Source organism: Prionailurus bengalensis, chromosome B4, assembly GCF_016509475.1.
Source record: "Prionailurus bengalensis isolate Pbe53 chromosome B4, Fcat_Pben_1.1_paternal_pri, whole genome shotgun sequence".
Classification (NCBI taxonomy): Eukaryota; Metazoa; Chordata; class Mammalia; order Carnivora; family Felidae; genus Prionailurus; species Prionailurus bengalensis.
The window spans coordinates 58,455,413-58,479,230 of NC_057358.1; the positions used below are offsets into that span (position 1 = coordinate 58,455,413).

At 37.8% G+C, this 23,818-nt stretch overlaps 1 protein-coding gene across 2 annotated transcripts in view; it reads right to left on the reverse strand.

Moving 5' to 3' along the window:
* Positions 1-278: 278 nt before the first annotated feature.
* LMNTD1 (lamin tail domain containing 1) overlaps positions 279-23,818 on the reverse strand; it is a 541,299-nt gene continuing 517,759 nt past the window's right edge. The window contains exon 12 of one of the 2 annotated variants that reach the window (XM_043564837.1): positions 279-449. The gene's annotated coding sequence lies outside the window, so the exon portion shown is untranslated. The remainder of the gene's footprint in view (positions 450-23,818) is intronic. The other variant, XM_043564834.1, reaches the window with a different exon arrangement.

Consider the following 23,818-nt stretch of genomic DNA (forward strand, 5'->3'; position numbering starts at 1 on the left):
AAAAAAAAGTGGATAGGGTAGGGGGAATTTATTGTCAAGAAACAGAGATGGCTCATGGGCTGTGGCTAACAAAATCTGGAAACTATAGACTTGTCAGGACACACTCATTGTCTTGTGTCTGCTTCTCTGTCGTTACCTCATTCTGTTCTCTCTGTATTTCGGTACTCTCTGCTTCTTGAATTCTCATGGCAAAATATGCCATTTGAATGAGTAAAAATGACAAAAGATCTTTTATTACCTAAGAGTAGGCCATCCCAGCATTCTATGAAGCCAACTACCTCTGAATGGTGTAATATGTGAAGTGATCGGCGGTTCCCGTGGTTGTGGGCTCCCTTCCACATTACTTTTATGGTGAAGTAGGTCTTCCGGTTGGATGCCTTGTTGTGTGGGTTTCCAGGCCTAGGGTTGAGGTGCTCCATAAACCCCTGATAGTGGTCCTGGCTGAAACTCTGCAGGGAGGAAAGGGAAACATATACCTGAAATGATGTATCTATTCCTGTGAAGGTGAATGGCTGGTCTTTTCAACATGGAGAAGATCCATGTAGCCAACTTGTTACTAAGTGGCTGGTTGATTTCTCCAAGGAATGATGCCATACTGGGGCTTCACTGTTGTTCTGTTGCTGACAAGTTAAATATTCAGTCAGCAGTAGCTATTTGGCATTGGTAAGCAGGGTCCATGCTCTTGGGCTCACACATAGCTTCTGTTTCTGCCACCATGTCCACTCTGTTCATGTGTCCATCATACCTACTCTGGGTGACTGATGACAAGACTGGCTAGAAGATCAAGTGGCTAGTCATTTGTTTTATTGGCTACTCAGGGCTTTTTCCATGGTAGATACTTTCTAGCCAGTACCCAAATGTAATACACAAGTCTTGACACTTTATGCTATTATCTTTGTATGTCTATCCACAGACCTCCTTGTCTCTGATCTTCCAGTTTTTTCCTTCCAGTTTCCTAAGTAGATAATCAGGCTATTGGCCACTGTTGTGGCATCTCTATATATTCTCACCTTGGGGCACTTCTCCTTCCACCCAAAGTGAATGACCAGCTGCTCACAGCTCTACCATTGGGAAGATTTCCCTCTCAGCTGTCTTACCACGTCTAGCACAGAGATGCTTAAGCTTTAGTTTGCTTTAGAAACATCTGGAAGCCTTTTTATTTATTTTATTTTTTATTTAAAAAAATTTTTTTTTTCAACGTTTATTTATTTTTGGGACAGAGAGAGACAGAGCATGAACGGGGGAGGGGCAGAGAGAGAGGGAGACACAGAATGGGAAACAGGCTCCAGGTTCTGAGCCATCAGCCCAGAGCCTGACGCGGGGCTCGAACTCACGGACCGGGAGATCGTGACCTGGCTGAAGTCGGACGCTTAACCGACTGCGCCACCCAGGCGCCCCTGGAAGCCTTTTTAAAACACCGCTGGGATCAACCTCGAGAATTTCTGATTTGTAAATCTGGGATAGGAATCAAGACTTCATTTCTAACAAGTTTCTAGGTGATGTGGATATAACTGGTCTGGGGCTATACTCTGGAAATCACTGCTCTAGAGATTATAATATGCATCCTTAATTTATTAGAGTCTTTGAGGACTATTTTACCACTTAATGAACAATGTAAAAATCTCTAAAATTTCCCTTATTTTATAATGGCCTTTTTTGGGGGCTATTTTTATCTTGTATTTTACTTCTACCTATATTATAAACTCCACCTCATGTATTGTTTCTTTCATTAAAATTTTTTTAATGTTTATTTATTCTTGAGAGAGAGAGAGAGAGAGAGAGAGAGAGGGAGAGAGAGAGCGCTAGGGAGAGGGGGCAGAGAAAGAGAGGGAGACACAGAATCCCAAGCAGGCTCCAGACTCTGAGCTGTCAGCACAGAGCCCAATGCGGGGCTCAAATTCATGAACTGAGAGATAATGACCCGAGCTGAAGCCAGACGCTTAACAGACTGAGCTATCCAGGAGCCCCTATCATTTTGTTGTTTTCAGTAGTCACTAGTCTTCTAAAAAGTTTTAAAAGAATTAGTCTTTTACCTTTATCCATATCTGGAGGTCTTTATTCTTTTTTAAAACAATCCCACACTTCTATTTGGAATAATTTACTTTCATGCTGAAGAACTTATTTTAGAATTTTTAAAAATAAGTTTATTTATTTAAGAGAGAGAGAGAGAGAGAGAGAGAGAGAGAGAGAGAGAGAGAACAAGCAGGGGAGGGGCAGAGGGAGAGGGAGAGATAAAAATCCCAAGCAGGCTATGCACTGTCAGTTCAGAGACTGATGTGGGGCTCAAACTCACAAACCATGAGATCATGACCTGAGCTGAAGTCAGACGTTTAACTGACTGAGCCACCCGGGTGCCCCTAGAATTTTTTTTTATATTATAGGTATGCTGGTGAAAAATTCCCTCAGTTTTGGTCTGTTTGAAAATGTCTTTATTTCACCTTTACTTCTGAAACATATTTTTACTGGGTAAAGAATTCTAGGTTGGCAGTTTTCTTTTACTTTTCTTCCAGTGCTTTAAAGATGTCATTTAATTGTCTTTTGGCCTCCATCATTCATATAATTTTTCCCTTGAAGATGTATCCTTTTAATTTGGCTACTTTAAAAACTTTCTTTTATTTTTAGTTTTTAACAGTTAAGTATAATGTCCTTAGAATTTTTCCTTTGTATTCATTTTATTTGGAATTCATTCAGCTTCTTGCATCTGTGGTGGTGTCCTTCATCAGCTTGGGAAAATTCATAGACATTATCTCTTCAAATATTTCTTTTCCCCATTCCTTCTCTCCTCTTCTTCTAGAACTCTAATCACACATACGGTAGACCATTTGACCGTGTCTTTTCTTTTTTTAAAAAAATCTTTTCCTACTTGTGATTCAGTGTGAATAATTTATTTTGAGCTGCCTTTGAATTCACTGAATCATTCCATAGAATCATAATTTCCTATATGGTATAGTTCTAGAAAGTTCATTTGGCTCTTTTCAGAGATTTCATTTCTCTCCTTAAATTCTTCATATTTTTATCCATTTTGTCCATCCTTTCCTCTATTTTATTTACAATATTTATAATAGTTATCTTGATATGTCAGTTAATTTCAACTTCTGAAAATCTATAGATTTGCTTCTATTATTTTCTTTTAAAAAATTTTTTAAAAAATGTTTATTTTTGACAGAGAGTGAGCTAGAGAGAGCATGTGCATGCATGTGCAAGTGGGGAAGGGGCAGAGAGAGAGGGGAACAGAATCCAAAGTAGGCTCCAGGCTCTGAGCTGTCAGCACAGAGCCTTACGTGGGGCTCTAACTCATTTACTAGCAGATCATGACCTGAGTGGAAGTCAGATGCTTAACCCACTGACCACCCAGGTGCCTCTGCTTCTATTATTTTCTTGATTGCAAGTCACATTTTCTTGCTCCTTTGCATGTCTTTTTTTTATTTTGAATTTTAAAAATTTTATGCTGGACATTATATAAAAAGGTGTTAGATATTGACAGAAAGATATTTCTGTCCAGGTAGGGCACACTTTTTCCTCTATCAGGCAGCAAGGTTGAGGGGCTATTCACTTCACTTCCATCAGTAATTGAATTGGGAGGGGAATATAATAGTTTTAGGTTGCTTTAGTTCCCATCTGGTTTCAAATGTATTGAGAATGAGATCTGTTCTGTGTTCAATACATGTGTTCCCTGTCTCTGACTTTGGGATTTAATCACTATGGGACGATGGAGATCTTTCTTTACCTTTTTCACCAGTGCCCTAGCTTCTCAAACTGCCCATCATTTATAAAAAACTTGGAGGTAAAGACCGATTGGTGGGGAGTACTGCTTATTCTTTTGAGGGGATCCTCTAGATGCTAAGATATCACTCAAACTCATGTGTCTATTTTAGATTCTCTTAGAATAACCTTTCCCTCAAAAGAATTCCTTTTCTTATGGTGAGCTCAATCATCTACTCATCTATCCCAAACTCAGCAAATGCTACCAGGGAGGAAATGATTCTTCCCTATCTGGAATTTAATTCCTTTAGACCTCTTTGCATCCATTTATGTATTTATTTATTTATTTTTAGCTTTTCAATTTCCTGTACTTGGTATAGCAAAAATTATGCTTGGCTACAGCCTTTTACATTACAACCTAAAAGAAAACTCATCTAAATTATTTGTAATCCTTATGAAAACCAGGCAAATTAGGTATTTTCATATTTATTTAAAGATTAAGATGAAGCTTAGAATGGACCAATTGCCTAACATTATCCTATTTAGAAGCAACAGAATTAGAATTTCAGTGCAGTTTGAACTTTCAATGCCAGAAGAACATGTACCCACCTCCCTTCCCCAACCTGTCCCTCTTCTGTTTCCATTATTATGGCAGTACTTTAAGGTGACTCAGGAAAAAAAAATGTTCTATGGTCAAATCAATCTAAGAAATGCAGTAGGCCATCTCCCTTGCTTTAAGAGTCATGATCTCCATCAGTATGTTAAAGGTCCTACAGTAAAAAACTGATTTACACAATGTTTTCTACACTTATTTGACCTTAGGACTTCCCTCCACCTCAGCAAATAATATTTATTAATACTCCACAGAACTAGAGTTATGTGAAGTACATTCTGCACAAAATATACATTATTCTGACTCCCATATTCTGCTGATTATGTCATCCTAAAAGGTCATTTATGCATTATTTTATAATAATTCACCAAAGCATTTGACAAAAGTCTACAGTGTTAAATTTTATTAATTTTATTAGTCCCTATAGAAGAAACACACATTTAACTGAATATTTAGAATAAATCTACTTTAAGTCATGCATTTTAAAAAAGAAAAATGGTAAATATGAGAGAAAAAAACAGCATAATAAAATATATTGTTTTATTCAGGATATAGTCTTACCTGAATTATGAAGTAAGTTGCTCCAACACCAGTAATGAGTCATTTTGTAGCATATAAAAATGCTCCTTTAGAAGTATTTTATATCACAGAAGGGGCCAACATGGTGGAGAAGTAGGGGGATACGAACTTCCTGACTCTTTCAAACAAAGAAATGTTGAAGTCAAAGGACTTTGAACCCCAAGAGTCTGGGAGGAAAAGAGACTGAGTCCCTACTAGGGATACACCGGGACAACCTGACAGGCCATAGATACATGACTGTAAACTGTGAGAGATAAAATGAACAGAGGGGAGGGATCCCCTCCTGCAGAGAGACAAAGGGAAGAGAGAGAGGGAAGAGAAAGAGCAGCTGAGGAAGCATAGGACTGTATCTGGACAAGAGAAAAACGTCAGACTGGGATGGAGAAAGAGCCAGCCTCTAACTGAGGGGCTTTCTCCAGATTGGGGCTGGCTGCCCTGTTCACTCACCTGGGGAGGAGGGGAGTCAGCCCCCGGCTCAGTGGCTAGCTCAGGGGCACAGTACACAGTAGGAGAAAGCCATCCCCTCCCTGGAGTGCTGCGGGAGAGGACAAAGCCTGTCTGGGGACCACATATCAGGGAACCGTACTTCCCCAGTACTGGGGCACACAGAGCAGGAGTCTGAATAGCAGCCATGTGTCAGGGAATGGGAGTTGGTGGAGCCAGATAAACTGCCTCGTTTGCACCCACAGCACAGTGAGGACGGCTCATACAGAGTGGTTTGGGACACCAGGTCCGTGGAGGAGAGACTGGGGGGTCGCCATTTTTCTCCCTACCACCACCAAGGCGGGGCCTCAGGGATGGGTCCCTGAGGCCCACAGTGGAGGCAAGACCCGCCTACACCAAACCACTCCTCTCTGTGCCTAGTAACTGCTTATCTACTAGAGTGGGATAGTCGCTGAGGAACCAGATGGTCCCTCCTCCAGACCAGTGCTGCTGCATTGCCTGGTTTAATTTTCAGGCAATTCTTATTACATAGATATTCTTCCTTCTATTTCTCCTTCTTATCTCTTCCATCTTCAAGTCTGGTTACTCTGGTTGTTGGTTTGTTTAAGCAGACATATTTAATCCATTCTCTTGATATGTCTTCTATACTTCCTTCTTTACTTTCTCTCTGGATTAAGCCCTTTAGTCTCTGACTGGTCAATGTTTATTTTTAATTTTTCCCCACCCCTGTATTTCTCTCTTTGTATGTGCTCTTCCATTAGCACTGCCTCTACCCTGTTCTTTACTTGTAGATGATATTTCTGGGTTTTTGCTTTTTTTTCTTTTCTTTTTCTTTCCTTCTTTCTTTTTTTTTCTTTGTGTGTTTTCATGTTTTTGTTTCTGTTTGTTTGTCTGTTTGTTTTCCTTTCCAGGGCTACTTCAAGGAACAAATCAAAGCACACTTGGTGGAGGGCCCAAAACGTCACTACGAGTAGGGAAATAAAATAACCAAAGTCACAACAACAGAGAGCAAGTAACACTCCAAAAAAACACCTCCTGAAGGACTAAGCCCTGGACAGTGTATGATCCCCCTTTAATATAGCAGTGCTCGCAAGTGCAGAGCACATAACAAGCTTTTAAAACACATAAGGGACAGAAAAGTAGCCAAAATGATGAAATGGAAGAATTCTCCTCAAAAGAAATTCCAGGAAGATATGACAGCTAAAGAATTGATCAAAACAGATATAATCAATATAACTGAACAAGAATTTAGAATAATAGTTATAAGATTAATTGCTGGGCTTGAAAAAAGCATCGGAGACAGGAGAGAATCTGTTGCTGCAGAGATCAAGGAACTAAAAAATAGTAATGATTAATTTAAAAACGCTATAAATTAGGTGCAAAATAAAATGGAGGCAGTCACAGTGTGTATTGAAGAGGCAGAGGGGAGGATAGGTGAAATAGAAGATAAAATTCTGGAAAAAGAGGAAGCTGAGAAAAAGAGATAAAAAATTCTTGGGGCGCCTGGGTGGCGCAGTCGGTTAAGCGTCCGACTTCAGCCAGGTCACGATCTCGCGGTCTGTGAGTTCGAGCCCCGCGTCAGGCTCTGGGCTGATGGCTAGGGCCTGGAGCCTGTTTCTGATTCTGTGTCTCCCTCTCTCTCTGCCCCACCCCTGTTCATGCTCTGTCTCTCTCTGTCCCAAAAATAAATAAATGTTGAAAAAAAAAAAAATTAAAAAAAAAAAAAATTCTGGATCAGGAGGGGAGAATTAGAGAATCAAGTGATTAGTGAAATGGAACAATATCCGTATCATAGGCATTTCAGAAGAAGAAGAAGAGAGAGAAAGGGGCCAAAGGTGTACTTGAACAAATCATCACTGAGAACTTCCCCAATATGGGGAAGGAAACAGACATTGAAATCCAGGAGGCACAGAGAGCTCCCTTCAGATGTAACATGAATCAATCTTCTGCATGACATATCATAGTGAAACTGGCAAAATACAAGGATAAAGAGAGAATTCTGAAAGCATCTGGGGATAGGCAGGCCTTAACATACAAAGGTAGACACATAAGGGTAGTAGCAGACCTATCTACTGAAACTTAGCAGGCCAGAAAGGAATGGCAGGAAATCGTCAATGTGATGAACAGAAAAAATATGCAGCCAAGAATCTTTTATCCAGCAAGCCTGTTACTCAGAATAGGAGAGATAAAGGTTTTCCCAAACAAACAAAAACTGAAGGAATTCATCACCACTAAACCAGCCCTACAAGAGATCCTAAGGAGGACTCTGTGAGTGGAATGTTACAACGACCACAAAGTACCAGAGACATCACTACAAGCATGAAACCTACAGATAACCCAATGACTCTAAACCCATATCTTTCAATAATAACACTGAATGTAAATGGACTAAATGCTCCAACCAAAAGACATAGAGTATAAGAATGGATAAAAAACAAGACCCATCTACTTTCGGTCTACAAGAGACCCATTTTAGACCTGAGGACACCTTCAGATTAAAAGTGAGGTGATGGAAAACCATCTATCATGCTACTGGAAGTCAAAAGAAAGCTGGAGTAGCCATACTTATATCAGACAAACTAGATTTTAAACTAAAGGTTGTAACAAGAGATAAAGAATGACATTATATAATAATTATGGTGTCTATCCATTAGGAAGAGCTAACAATTATAAATGTCTATGCACCAAATTCAGAAGCACCCAAATATATAGAACAGTCACAAACATAAGCAATCTTATTGATAAGAATGTGGTAACTGCAGGGGACTTTAAAACTCTACTTACAACAATGGACAGATCATCTAGACAGAAAATCAATAAAGAAACAATGGTTCTGAATGGACTGGATGGACTTGACAGATATATTTAGAACTTTTCATCCTAAAGTAAAATATACTTTCTTCTCGAGTGCACATGGAACATTCTCCAAGGTAGATCACATACTGGGTCACAAAACAGCCCTCAATGAATAGAAAAGAATTGAGATATTACCATGCACACTTTCAGATCACAATGCTATGAAACTTGAAATCAACCACAGGACAAGTTTGGAAAACCTCCAAAAGCATGGAGGTTAAAGAACATCCTACTAAAGAACAAATAGGTCAACCAGGCAATTAAAGAACAAATTAAAAGATATATGAAAACAAATGAAAATGAAAACACAACAATCCAAATCTTTTGGGATGCAGCAAAGGCAGTCCTAAGAGGAAAATACATTGTAATCCAGGCCTATCTCTAGAAACAAGAAAAATCCCAAATACAAAATCTAATAGCACACCTAAATGAACTGGAAGCAGAACAGCAAAGACAGCCCAAACCAAGCAGAAGAAGAGAAATAATAAAGATCAGAGCAGAAATAAACAATATAGACTCCAAAAAAATAGTAGAACAGATTAATGAAATGAAGAGTTAGTTTTTTGAAAAAATAAACAAAATTGATAAACCTCTAGCCAGGCTTCTCAAAAAGAAAAGGGAGATGACCCAAATAGATAAAATCATGAATTAAAATGGAACTATTACCACCAATCCCTCAGAAATACAAGCAATTATCAGGGAATACTATGAAAAATGATATGCCAACAAACTGAACAACCTGGAAAAATGGGCAAATTCCTAAACATCCACACACTACCAAAACTCAAACAGGAAGAAATAGAAAATTTGAGCAGACCATAACTAGTGAAGAAATTGAATCAGTTATCAAAAATCTCCCAACAAATAAGAGTCCAGGACCAGATGGCTTCCTGAGAAATTCTAACAGACATTTAAAGCAGAGTTAATACCTATCCTTCTCAAGCTGTTCCAAAAGATAGAAATGGAAGGAAACCTTCCAAACTCATTCTATGAAGCCAGCATTACTTTGATTCACAAACGAGACAGAGACCCAACAAAAAAGGAGAACTATAGGCCAATATCCCTGAAGAACATGGATGCAACATTTCTCAACAAAATACTAGAAAGTCGAATTCAACAGCATATGAAAAGAATTATTCACCATGATCAGGTGGACTGCAGGGCTGGTTCAATATTCGAGAATCAATCAGTATGGTACATCACATTAATAAAAGGAAGGATAAGAATCATATGATCCTGTCAATTGATGCAAAAAAAGCATTTGACAAAATACAGCATCCTTTCATAATAAAAACCCTCAAGAAAGTTGGGATAGAAGGAACATACTTAAATATCATAAAAGCCATATATGAAAAGCCCACAGCTAATATCATCCTCAATGGGGAAAAACTGAGAGCTTTCCCCCTGAGATCAAGAACACAACATGGATGTCCACTCTCACCACTGTTGTTTAACATAGTGTTGAGAGTCCTAGCATCAGCAATCAAACAACAAAGAAAAAAAAAGGCATCAAAATTGGCAAAAATGAAGTCAAGCTTTCACTTTTTGCAGATGACATGATACTCTCCATGGAAACCCAAAAGACTCCACCAAAAGTCTGCTAGAACTGACACATGAATTCAGCAAAATTTCAGGGTACAAAATGAATGTAGAGAAATTGGTTGCATGTTTATACACAAATAATGAGGCAACAGAAAGAGAAATAAAGAAACTGATCTTATTTACAATTTCACCAAGGACCATAAAATACCTAGGAATCAATCTAACTAAAGATGTAAAAGATTTGTATGCTGAAAACTATAGAAAGCTTATGAAGGAAATTGAAGAAGACACAAAGCAATGGAAAAACATCCCATGCTCATGGATTGGAAGAATAAATATTGTTAAAATGTCAATACTACCGAAAGTAATCTACACATTCAGTGTAATCCCAATCAAAATTGCATCAGTGATTCTTCTCAAAGCTAGAACAAACACTCCTAAAACTTATATGGAATGACAAAAGACCCTGAATAGCCAAAGTAATATTGAAGAAGAAAACCAAAGTGGGAGGCATCACAATCTCAGACTTTAGCCTCTACTACAAAGCTGTCATCATCAAGGCAGTATGGTATTGGCACAAAAACACAGACACATAGACAATGGGATAGAATAGAGAACCCAGAATTGGACCTAAAAATGTATGGCCAACTAATCTTTGACAAAGCAGTAAAGAATATCCGATGGAAAAAAGACAGTCTCTTTAACAAATGGTGCTGAGAGAACTGGACAGCAACATGCAGAAGAATGAAACTAGACCAATTTCCTACACCATTCACAAAAATAAACTCAAATTGGATGAAGGACCTGAATGTGAGACAGGAAACCATCAAAAGCCTAGAGGAAAAAGCAGGCAACAACCTCAGCCTCAACAATTTCTTACTTGACCCATCTCCAAAGGCAAGGAAATTAAAAGCAAAAATGAACTATTGGAACCTCATCAATATAAAAAAGCTTCTGCACTGCAAAGGAAACAATCAACAAAACTAAAAGGCAACCAACGGAATGGGAAAAGATATTTGCAAATGACATATTGGATAAAGAGCTAGTATCCAAAATCTATAAAGAGCTCACCAAACTCCACACCCAAAAAACAAATAATCCAGTGGAGAAATGGGCAGAAGACATGAATAAACAGTTTTCCAAAGAAGACATCCAGATGGCCAACAGACACATGAAACAATGGTCAACGTCACTCATCATCACAGAAATACAAATCAAAGCCACACTGAGATACCACCTCACGTTGGTCAGAGTGGCTAAAAGGAACAAATCAGGAGACTATAAATGCTGGCGAGGATGTGGACAAATGGGAACCCTCTTGCACTGTTGGTGGGAATACAACTGGTGCAACCGCTCTGGAAAACAGTATGGAGATTCCTCAAAAAGTTAAAAATAGAATTACCCCATGACCCAGCAATAGTACTGCTAGGAATTTACCCAAGGGATACAGGAGTGCTGATGCATGGGGGCACATGCACCCCAATGTTTATAGCAGCACTTTCAACAATAACCAAATTATGGAAAGAGCCTAAATGTCCATCAACTGATGAATGGACAAAGAAGATGTGGTTTATATATACAATGGAATAGTACTTGGCAATGAGAAAGAATGAAATCCCGCCATTTGCAGCAACATGGATGGAACTGAAAGGTATTACGCTAAATGAAATAAGTCAGTCAGAGAAAGACAGATATCATATGTTTTCACTCATATGTGGATCTTGAGAAACTTAACAGAAGACCATGGGGGAAGGGAAGGGAGAAAAAATAGTTACAGAGAGTGAGGGAGGCAAACCATAAGAGACTCTGAAATACAAAGAACAAACTGAGGGTTGATAGGGGATGGGGGAGAGGGGAAAGTGGGTGATGGGCATTGAGGAGGGCACTTGTTGGGATGAGCACTGGGTATTGTATGGAAGCCAATTTGACAATAAATTATATTAAAAAAAGAAGTATTTTATATTAAAAGAACAAGGAAGTTCAGCAACTGAGAAACATATAGCTGTCTAGACAGAAGTCATAAAAACAGAAGTATTTTCTCCATAGGGTAGATTTATGGGATATCACTCTCTTGTCATAACATTTTTATATGGATTTAACTGTAAAGGTTAAAGTAAAACCTATAAAACATACATGTTGCAGGAAATGTGTTAGAGTGTGTTAATCTGGTTAAGACTCATGATACAAAATTTCTTACAAACTGAAAATCAAAATGGCCTCTATTGGATCTTCTGGAATATCTACCAATTCAAGAGTAAATGAATGTCCATCTTTTTTTTTTTTTTTTTTTTTTTTAGGCAGGAGTGCTAAAACATCATGTGTGGTTTGAAAGCATCATGACCATGATCTGCTGAGTGGGAAATTCAGGGCGTTAGACTCAGACATACCAGGCAGTCGCTATGTCTCAGGACAGGAGGGTATGCTCCTGATTCTGAATACCACATGTTTACTGAGAAACATGTGACTACTTACTTGACCAAAACGTCATACATTTATCTCCCAATATTGCTCAAGTAAATGATGAATAGTGGTTCCCTTTATGGGAATACAAAAACAACATTTACCTTAGAAAAATATGGTGACCTCTCATATACTCATAATCCCAGCTTAATTATCAACTCTTGGCCAATCTTGTTTATCTATACCTCTTCCCACTTCCTGTCACTCCCAGTCCTTCCTCCCCCAACTGGATTATTTTAAGGCAAATCCTAGATATTTCATTTCAGAATAATTCTCTAAGGATTTTTTATTTGTTTCCTGCATGTTTCTTTTTGTCTTAATAAATATTTAATTTTGGAAGCATTTTGGTTTACAGAAAATTTGCAAATTTAGTGCAGAGAGTTTCCATATACTCTATACTCAGTTTTTTCTATTAGTAACATTTTATATTCATATGAAATTTGAATTTTAATACTGATATATTTTTATTAATTAGAGTCCATGGTTTATTCAGATTTCCTAGTTTTTGCCTTATGTATATTTTTTGTTCTAGGATCCTATACAGAGCATTAAATTTAGCTACCATGTCTCCTTACTTACCATGTCTCCTTACAGTCTCCTCGTGACTGTGACAGTTTCTCAAACACTCTCTGGTTTTTGAAAAGCTTGACAGTTTTGAGAAATATTGGTCAGGTGTTTTGCAGAATATTTCTTTAAAAAAATGTTTATTTATTTATTTTGAAAAAGAGAGAGGGAGGGGCAGGGACAGAGGGAGAGAGAATATTTCTTTTTCTTAAAAAAAATGTTTACTTATTTATTTTGAAAGAGAAAGAGGGAGGGGAAGAGACAGAGGGAGAGAGAGAATCCCAAGCAGGGTCTGAAAGCCCCACGTGGGGTTCAATCTCAAGACCCTGAGATCATGACCTGAGTCAAAATCAAGAGTTGGATGCTCAACTGACTGAGTGACCCAGGCGCCCCTAGAATATTTCTTAATTTCTTAATTGATTTCTTAATTTCTGGTGTTTTTTCAAAATTAGACTGGGACTATGGGATTTGGAGGGGGAGGCTACAGAGGTAAAGTGCCATTCTTATCATATGAATGGATCAATGGTATGTACTATCAACATATCATTGCTCTTAACCTTCATCACTTGACTGAGGTAGTGTTGTCAGGTTTCTTTGCCGTGAAGTCACTCCTTTCCCCAGTTTTCATACTCTTTGAAAAGAGTACGTTGTATGCAACCCACATTTAATGAGTGGGGAATTATGCTCCACCTTCCTGAAGTGAAATATCTACATACGTTATTTGAAATTCTCCTCTGAGGAGATTTGTCTATTCTTTCATATTTATTTATTCAATCTTTTATTTATATCAGTATGTAATCATAGATATTTATATCTTGAGTTATAATCCAATACTAACTTTTTAATTTTGTTGGTCAAATTATTCCAGCTTCAGCCATTGAGAGTTCTTTCAGTTGACTTCTGTGTCCCTTTGGCATATTGCCATCATAGTGGGGCTTTTTGTTCATTTGTTTACACACTTCCTTACTATGCTTCAGTCTTCTCTTATATATTTCCTGCCCCAGTCTTAGAATCATCACTTTTGGATTTATTTATTTATTTATTTTTGGAGAATGGTACTAGAAATTTAGATCTAGGCTCTAGATGTGTTTATTACTACTGGAGTATCACTGTTTCATGGTTCTCTCAGCTGACAGAACAACAAAATGTATTATCTGTAAGTATTTCTGTTGTAACTATTTGTATATTAAGCTAAAATGAATTCATACTGATGTCTCAAACTCAAATTCATTACCACATAGATCATTCTTATCTTTTCCCCTTTGTAGCCTCTCCTCCAACAGTGAGAATCCTGTCTCCCACCATCTGCCACCCATTTTATGTTACTGATTTAATTGCAGTATATTCGTATGGTGGTTTCCAAATTGTTAACCCAACTTCCATGGGAAATAACTTCATCAATTAAAACATAGTTCTCATGGGCAATTTCTTTTGTTTTTAGTTTTACATACTCCACTCATTTACAAAGTTATTTAGGTCAGCACCTCATTCTTCCACCCATCTAAAGAATTTCTAAAATCAAAAATAGGACAAAAACTATAATAAAATAAAGCAACCCATAAAACCATTCTCACCCCCTTAAAATTAATAATTCCCAAATACCATCAAATATTTAAGCAGAATTCACATTGTCTTCTATTATCCAATAAATGTTTTATTTTACTGCTGCTTTATTTGAGTCACAATATAAACAGGTCTCACCCATTGGGTCTGACTGATGTACCTCTTAAGATTCTTTTGATCTACAGGTTTTGTGCCCTCATTTTTATGTTGTCATTTATTTTTTGAAAAAAAAATATTTGTTCTATAGAATTTTCCATATTTTGATTTTGCTAATATTTAATATCATCCTTTCTCTGTATTTTCTATAATCCAATATTCCTGTTATTTGTATTTCTTGTAGTCTTTTATTTATATCCAGAAGTCTGAGCAGATTTAATGTAAGAAGGATGCTAATATTTCACACACAGTGTTGAGTATGTAGGCCAGTCCATAAAGAACCACATACTATCTACATATCTCTCTTTATGTGATGCTAAGACTGATCAATGTGTTAAGATATTGTCACCTTAACTATCTATTATAAAGTTCACCATTAGCCTTTTACCTAATCTTTTTAGCAACAGTTGATATTTATTGCTCAGATTCATTTTTCAACAGGGCTCAGAAAATAGTGATATTCTAATTGTGTTATTTTAATGCATTTGGTAGTTGTAAAGAACTTTATTCAACCATTGGTTTCCAGGAAACACAGTTTATACAGGAATGCCTGATTCTTTCTCTTTAATTTTTTAGTTTTCAGCATAATAAATTGACCCTCTAGCAACCCTTCAAGATTCATGATTCATGATTTTTCACAAAATTCTATGTTTCAATCTATTGTTATTAATTATCAAAATTAATTTTGATCCTCAAATTTCCTCTTTATTGACCCATGGAAGACTCTCAAATTGGCTGTGTCCTTTTTACTTGAATCTGATGTTGACAGTTTCTTTGCTTTGATATCAAGCTCATCTTGTACATTTCCTGCCTCAGATCTGGAATAAGTCATTTTTCAATGATCCCTGGTTCCTTTTAATACGAAATAGTACTTAGAGATATGGGTTCAAGGATGATATACTGCTTCTAGGTTGATCATTATTTATAGGCCTTTTTCAATGGGCACAGCTAGGAGATGTATACTCTCCAAAGAAAAAATACATCATGAGTTCATATTGATGTTTCTGATTTGAATTTAGCATCACATGGTTTTTACTCAGCTTCCTTTATTTTATAATTGCATTTATTATGCTAAAGACCTTGATTCCAAGTGAAAATAATGTAATTTATTATTTTAAAGGAGACAGACACAAAAGAAAATATACTTTGGATTTCATTTACACCAACTTCAAAGAACAGGGAACAGTAGTGTATAGTATTCAGAAATTAATGCTTAGGAGGGAAGACTATAGAGAAAAGCAAAGAAGTGATTACCAAAGAGTCAGGATGGTAGCTAATTTTAGAAGAAGAGAGGGAGTTGCAGTTGGGGGAAGCACTTGAGTTTTTGGCTTCAGGCAATGTTTTCTTCTTGACTTGGGTAGTGATTACAGGGGTGTCCATTTTAAAACAGTTCTTAAATTGACCATATGTGCTTTATGATTTTTTTTCTCTCTGTTATATTTATCTCCCCCCACCTTCTCTGTAAAGTGACAACACAGCAGCACCTGGGTGGCTCCATTAGTTAAGGGTCTGACTCTTGGTTTCAACTTAGGTCATGATCTCAGGGTTGTGGGATTGAGCCCTGCATTGGGCTCCATGCTGACAGCATAAAGCCTGCTTAGGATTCTCTCTCTCCCTCTCTCTCTGCACCTCTCCCCCACATGTGTTCTCTCTTTCTCAAAATAAACAAACAAAAAATAGTGATAGCACAAAACAAAAAATTAAAAATGGACAGATTGACAAAATCATGGTCCTGATTTGTTATGAGAATACACAGTTATATGTAATCTGTGTCTGACTCTGAAAGGGAGAACTGCCATGAGCCCACAGCAGAATTGAATTGAAAGGTGGTAACAGTAATCATTGAAGAGAAAGTACCTACTGAAGCCTAAGAATCGTAATCCATTCATTTATTAATTCATCAATAAACTTTCATTGAGTTCTTCCTATGTGGTGGGCACTGGTGTAGGCACAAGGAGTATTTAGATGAATAAAATAGGGTGTTTGTTCTGAGAAGGGGCTGGGGCTGGTAATACTCATCTAAATAAATCAGTACAATAAAATGTGGATTCTATGACAAATGTCTTTATAGCACAAAGTCAGGGAAATGGGTAATGATTCAGGTAAAGATAACAATCACTCTATCTTTTTTTTAATGTTTACTTATTTTGAGACAGGGAGGAGTGGGTGTGTACATGGTGGGGAGGGGCAAAGAGAGGGAGAGAGAATCCCAAGCATGCTCCTCACATTCAGCATAGAGCCCAGTGCGGGGCTCAATCTTGCCTTTTTTTTTTTTTTAACCAGAAGGAAATATTATACAGGAAATTAAGAATCCATAAAAACCTTTGTAATTTAAAGGACTCAAGATGTTTTCATAGAAGGACTATTGATATTCAAAATCTGTTTCCCACTAATCCTTGAACCTTAAAAGAAAGCATTAGAGAGGGAGGAGCCAAGATGGTGAAAGAGCATGGAAGTTTTTTTGTGTCTTGCATCCATGAAATACAGCCAGATCAACACTAATCATCCTGAACACCTAGAAAACTGATTTGAGGATGAACACAACAATCTGCACAACCTGAACCACAGAACTCACAGAACTCCTCACGTGGAGAGGTGAACTGGGGGAGAGAGAAGACGCAAAGGGCAAGGAGCTGTTTTTGCTTGCAGAGAGAGGACAGAGACAGGGGGAGAGTATGGGAAAAGCACCCTTCCACCCCCACAAAGCAGCTGGAGAGAAAGTGGAAGAGTGGAAATAGCTTCAGGGACTGAACTAAAAACGGAGAAAGGAGAAAGGAGAGGGTTTAAGCTCCACAAGACTCTATAAACAGGGGGAGTGTAGAGCCTGAAACTGCACAGCTCAATACCTGGTGGTGCTCTGGTGGGAAGGGAAAATCCTCAGAAGCAGAGTGAGGTCCAGAGGGTCCTTGGGCCACACGGGGAGAGGTGGTTCCCCTGCTGGGAAGACACTTGGTAGAGGCTGTGTGGCCACCCCATAGGCAAAGGTCCCAGCAAACTCCGGAGAATGGCCACATTCGCTGGTGCTGGAACAACATCATTAAGGGTGAAGCCTGGTGCCAGATGTATGTTGTAATTTTCCATAATCCCTGAAACGCTACTGCTACACGATCGAATGAACTTTTTCTGGGGTGGGCTGGCACCAAGCCACAGTCTCTGGCATTGGCAGCAGCACAGTCCTGCGAATGTTCCTGGGTGCAGCTGGCACCCAGCCTATTACTTGGGCCGCAGAAGATCTGAGTAGGTAAAAGCCACAGTCCCTCAGAAGTGAGGGGTTGGGAAACATAGCCACATCTGAGATAAAACTCAGGAGGGAGGTGCCATCTGGCAACCTGATGGCTTGGTCACGGCCAGTGTAAAAGCAGGGAATGGATGGAAGCCAGAAACAAAGGATGGGTGTGCCATTGCTGGTTGGGGAGGACAGAGTTCCAATACTAGAGACTGGGTAGCTGGGTGATGCCATTTTTACCCCTCCCGCACATGTGTATACACACCTATAAGCGCCACAACAATCCACCCCAGTAAGCTAGGCAACGCCATCTTGGGGAGAACAGAGTCATTGCACTAAACCTCTCCCAACTGGGCCAACCTCACTCTTCAGGAACACCACAAGTCTCTCTGCCTGCTTTGTTTATGGACTATAAAGTGCTTCATAGTTTGATTTTTGGGGAAAATGGTGTAATTTCAATCATATTTTAGTCTGTTTGCTGGTCCATCGATTCAATTTTCTTTTTTTTTCTTTTTCTTGAATACAGAAAGAGAAAAAATTTATTTTTATTTTTACTTTTTACTAAAAATATTTTCTTTAATTTTTTCTATTATATTTTTTTACCTTTTTGTAAATTTTTAAAATTCTATTTTACTTCTATAATTTCATTTTATTGTAGTTCAGTGTATTCATTTCAAATTTTCAAACATTTTCCTTTTTTTTCTCTTTCCCCTCCCTTTCTCCTCTAATCTCTCAAGCTCCTTTCAACAACCAGACCAAAACACACCTAGGATCTAGCATCATTTATTCGATGTGTGTGTGTGTGTGTGTGTGTGTGTGTATTGTTGTTTTTAATTTTTTAATTTTAATTTTTTTAACCCTATTAATTCCTTTTCTTCCTTCAAGATGACAAAATGAAGGAATTCACCCCAAAAGAAAGAGCAGGAATAAACAATGGCCAGGAACTTAATTAACACAGATACAAGAAAGATGTCTGAACCAGAATTTAGAATCATGATGATAAGAATACTAGCTGGGGTTAAAAATAGATTAGAAGCCCTTTCTGCTGAGATAAAAGAAGTAAAATCTAGTCAGGATGAAATAAAAAAAATGTTATAATTGAGCTGCAATCTCAGATGGCTGCCACGGTGGCAAGGATGGATGAGGCAGAACAGAGCATCAGCTATATAGAGGACAAACTTATGGAGAAAAATGAAGCTGAAAAAAAGAGGGAGACTAAGGTGAAAGAGCACAATTCAAGAATTAGAGAATTCAGTGACTCATTAAAAAAGAACAACATCAGAATCATAAGGGTCCCAGAAGAGGAAGAGAGAGAAAAAGGGGTAGAAGAGTTATATGAGCAAATTGTAGAGGAAAACTTTCCTAACCTGGGGAAAGACACAGACATGAAAATCCAGGAAGCACAGAGGACTCCCATTAGATTCAACAAAAACTGACCATCAACAAGATATTTCATAGTCAAATTCCTAAAATACTCAGGCAAGGAAAGAATCACGAAAGCAGAAAGGGAAAAAAAGTCCTTAACCTACAAGGGAAGACAGATCAGGTTCACAGCAGACTTATTCACAGAAACTTAGCAGGCCAGGAAGGAGTGGCAGGGTATATTCAATGTGCTGAATTGGAAAAATATGCAGCCAAGAATTCTTTATCCAGCAAACCTGTCATTGAAAATAGGAGAGATTAAAAGTTTCCGAGACAAACAGAAATTAAACAAGTTCATGACTACCGAACCAGACCTGCAAGAAATTTTAAGGGAGACTCTCTGAGGGTAGAAGAGACCAAAAAAAAAAAAAAGAGCAAAAGCAACAAAGACTTGAAAGGACCAGAGACTTCAAGTATACAAGAAACATAATGGCAATAAATTCCTATCTTTCAGTACTCACTCTAAATGTCAATGGATTCAATGCTCCGATCAAAAGACATAGGGTAACAGAATGGATACGAAAACAAGATCCATCTATATGCTGTTTACACGAGACCCACTTTAGACCTAAAGGCACCTTCAGATTGAAAGTAAGGGGGTGGAGAACCATCTGCCATGCTAATGGTCAACAAAAGGAAGCTGGAGTAACCATACTTATATCAGACAATCTAGATTTTGAAATAAAGACTGTAATAAGATTACAGGGGTGTATCCACCAAGAAGACCTAACAATTGTAAGCATTTATGCTCCAAATGTGAGAGAACACAAATATATAAATAAATTAATCACAAACATAAAGAAACTCATTGATAATAATACCATAATAGTAGGGGAATTCAAAACCCCACTTACAGCAATGGCCAGATCATCTAAACAGAACATCAACAAGGAAACAATGGCTTTGAATGATACACTGGACCAGATGGACTTAACAGATATATTCAGAACATTTCATCCTAAAGCAGCAGAATATATACTCTTCTCCAGTGCACATGGAACATTGTCCAGAATAGATCACATACTGGGACACAAATCAGCCCTCAACAAGTACAAAAAGATCGAGATCATACTGTGCATATCTTCAGACCACAATGCTAGGAAATTTGAAATCAACCACAAGAAAAAATTTGGAAAGATAACAAATACTTGGAGACTAAAGAACATCCTATTAAAGAATGAATGGGCTAACCAAGAAGTCAAAGAGGAGATTAAAAAGTAGATGGGAGCCAATGAAATGGTAACACCACAGCCCAAAACCTCTGGGATGCAGCAAAAGCAGTCATAAGAGGAAAGTATATAGCAATCCAGGCCTTCCTAAAGAAGGAAGAAAGATCTCAGATACACAACCTAACCTTACACCTTAAAGAACTGGAAAAAGAACAGCAAATAAAACCCAAAGCCAGCATAATACAGGAAATAATAAAAATTAGAGCAGAAATCAATGCTATTGGAACAAACAAACCAAAAAACAAAAAACAACAACAAAAAAAACAGTAGAATAGATAAATGAAACCAAAAGCTGGTTCTTTGGAAGAATTAACAAAATTGATAAACCACTAGCCAGTTTGATCAAAAAAAAAAAAAAAAAAAAGGAAAGGACCCAAATAAATAAAATCAAGAATGAAAGACTAGAGATCACAACCCACACAGCAGAAATAAAAAAAATAATAACAGAATATTATGAGCAATTATATGCCAATAAAATGGGCAATCTGGAAGAAATGGACAAATTCCTAGAAACATATAAACTACCAAAACTGAAACAGGACTAAATAGAAAATTTGAAGAGACCCATAACCAGTAAAGAAATTGAATTAGTAATCAAAAATCTCCCAAAAAACTAGAGTCCAGGGCCAGATGGCTTTTCAGGGGAATTCTACCAAACATTTAAGGAAGAGGTAACACCTATTCTCTTGAAGCTGTTCTAAAAAATAGAAATGGAAGGAAAACTTTTTTTTTTATTTAAAAAAAATTTTTTTTTCAACATTTTTAATTTATTTTTGGGACAGAGAGAGACAGAGCATGAACGGGGGAGGGGCAGAGAGAGAGGGAGACACAGAATCGGAAACAGGCTCCAGGCTCTGAGCCATCAGCCCAGAGCCCGACGCGGGGCTCGAACTCACGGACCGCGAGATCGTGACCTGGCTGAAGTCGGACGCCCAACCGACTGCGCCACCCAGGCGCCCCTGGAAGGAAAACTTTTAAGCTCATTTTATGAACCCAGCATTACCTTGATTCCAAAACCAAAGACCCCACTAAAAAGGAGAACTATAGACCAATTTCCCTGATGAACATGGATGCAAAAATCCTCAATGAGATATTAGTCAACTGGATCCAACAATACATTAAAAAATTATTCACCACGACCAAGTGGGTTTTATACCTAGGATGCAGGGCTGGTTCAATATCCTCAAAACAATCAATTATGATTTATCACATCAATAAAAGAAAGGCCACAACCACATGATACTCTCAATAGATTCAGAGAAAGCATTTGACAAAATATAGCATCCTTTATTGATAAAAACCCTTAAGAAAGTAGGGATAGGAGCATACCTCGAGATCATAAAAGCCACTTATAAAAGACCCAACGCTAATATTATTCTCAATGGGGAAAAACTGAGAGCTTTCTCCCTAAGTTCAGGAACAAGACAGGGATGTCCACTCTCACCAGTGTTATTCAACATAGTATTGGAAGTCTTAGCCTCAGCAATCAGACAACACAAAGAAATAAAAGGCTTCCGAATCAGCCAGGAGGAGGTCAAACTTTCACTGTTCGCAAATAACATGATACTCTATATGGAAAACCCAAAAGATTCCACTAAAAAACTGCTAGAACTGATCCATGAATTCAGCAAAGTTGTAGGGTACAAAATCAATGCACAGAAATTGGTTACATTCGTATACATCAACAATGAAGCAACAGAAACAGAAATCAAGGAATCGATCCCATTTACACTTGCACTAAAAACCATAAAATACCTAGGAATAAATCTAACCAAAGAGGTGAAAAATCTATACACTGAAAACTATAGAAAGCTTCTGAAAGAAATTGAAGAAGACACACACAAAAATGGAGAAAGATTCCATGCTCCTGGATAGGAAGAGAAAATATTGTTAAAATGTCAATACTACCCAAAGCAATCTACATATCCAAAGCAATCCCTATCAAAATAACACGAGAATTCTGCACAGAGCTAGAACAAACAATCCTAAAATTTTTATGGAACCAGAAAATACCCCGAATAGCCAAAGCAATCTTGAAAAAGAAAACGAAAGCAGGCAACATCACAATCCCGGACTCCAAGCTGTATTACAAAGCTGTAGTCATCAAGAGAGTATGGTACTGGCACACAAAACAGACACTCAGATCAATGGAACAGAATAGAGAACCCAGAAACAGACCCACAAACATACGGCCAACTAATCTTTGACAAAGCAGGGAAGAATATCCAATGGAATAAAGACAGTCTCTTCAGCAAGTGGTGCTAGGAAAACTGGACAGCGACATGCAGAAGAATGAACCTGGACCACTTTCTTACACCACCTGGACCACTTTCTTACACCATTCACAAAAATAAACTCAAAATGGATGAAAGACCTCAATGTAAGACAGGAAGACATCAAAATCCTCAAGGAGAAAGCTGGCAAAAACCTCTTTGACCTTGGCTGCAGCAACTCCTTACTCAAGATGTCTCCAGAGGCAAGGGAAACAAAAGCAAAAATGAACTACTGGGACCGCATCAGAATAAAAACTTCTGCAGAGCAAAGGAAACAATCATCAAAACTAAAAGGCAACCAATGGAATGGGTGAAGACATTTGCAAATTACATATCAGATAAAGGGTTAGCATCCAAAATCTATAAAGAACTTATCAAACTCAACACCCAACAACAAATAATCCAGTGAAGAAATGGGCAAATGACATGAATAGACACTTCCCCAAAGAAGACATCCAGGTGGCCAACCAACACATGAAAAAATGCTCCACATCACTCATCATCTGGGAAATACAAATCAAAACCACAATGAGATGCCACCTCACACATGTCAGAATGGCTAACATTAACAAGTCAGTCAACAACAGATGTTGGTGAGGATGCAGAGAAAGAATTTCTTTTTGTACTGCTGGTGGGAATGAAAACTGGTACAGCCACTCTGGAAAACAGTATGGAGTTTCCTCAAAAAATTAAGAATAAAACTACCCTATGACCATGTAATTATACTACTAGGTATTTATCCAAGGGATACAGGTATGCAGTTTTGAAGGGGCACATGCACCCTCATGTTTATAGCAGCACTATCAACAATAGCCAAAGTATGGAAAGAGCCCAAATGTCCATCGATGGATGAATGGATAAAGAAGATGTGATATATATATATATATATATATATATATATATATATATATATATACACACACATACACACAATAGAGTATTACTTGGAAATCAAAAAGAATGAAATCTTGGCATTTGCAACTACATGGATGGAACTAGAGGGTATTAGGCTGAGAGAAAGAAGTCAATCAGAGAAAGACAAATATCATTTGACTTCACTCATATGAGGCCTTTAAGACACAGAACAGATGAACAGAAGGGAAGAGAAGCAAAAAAATAATATAAAAACGGGGGGGGGGAACAAAACATAGGAGACTCTTAAATATGGAGAACAAACAGAGGGTTACTG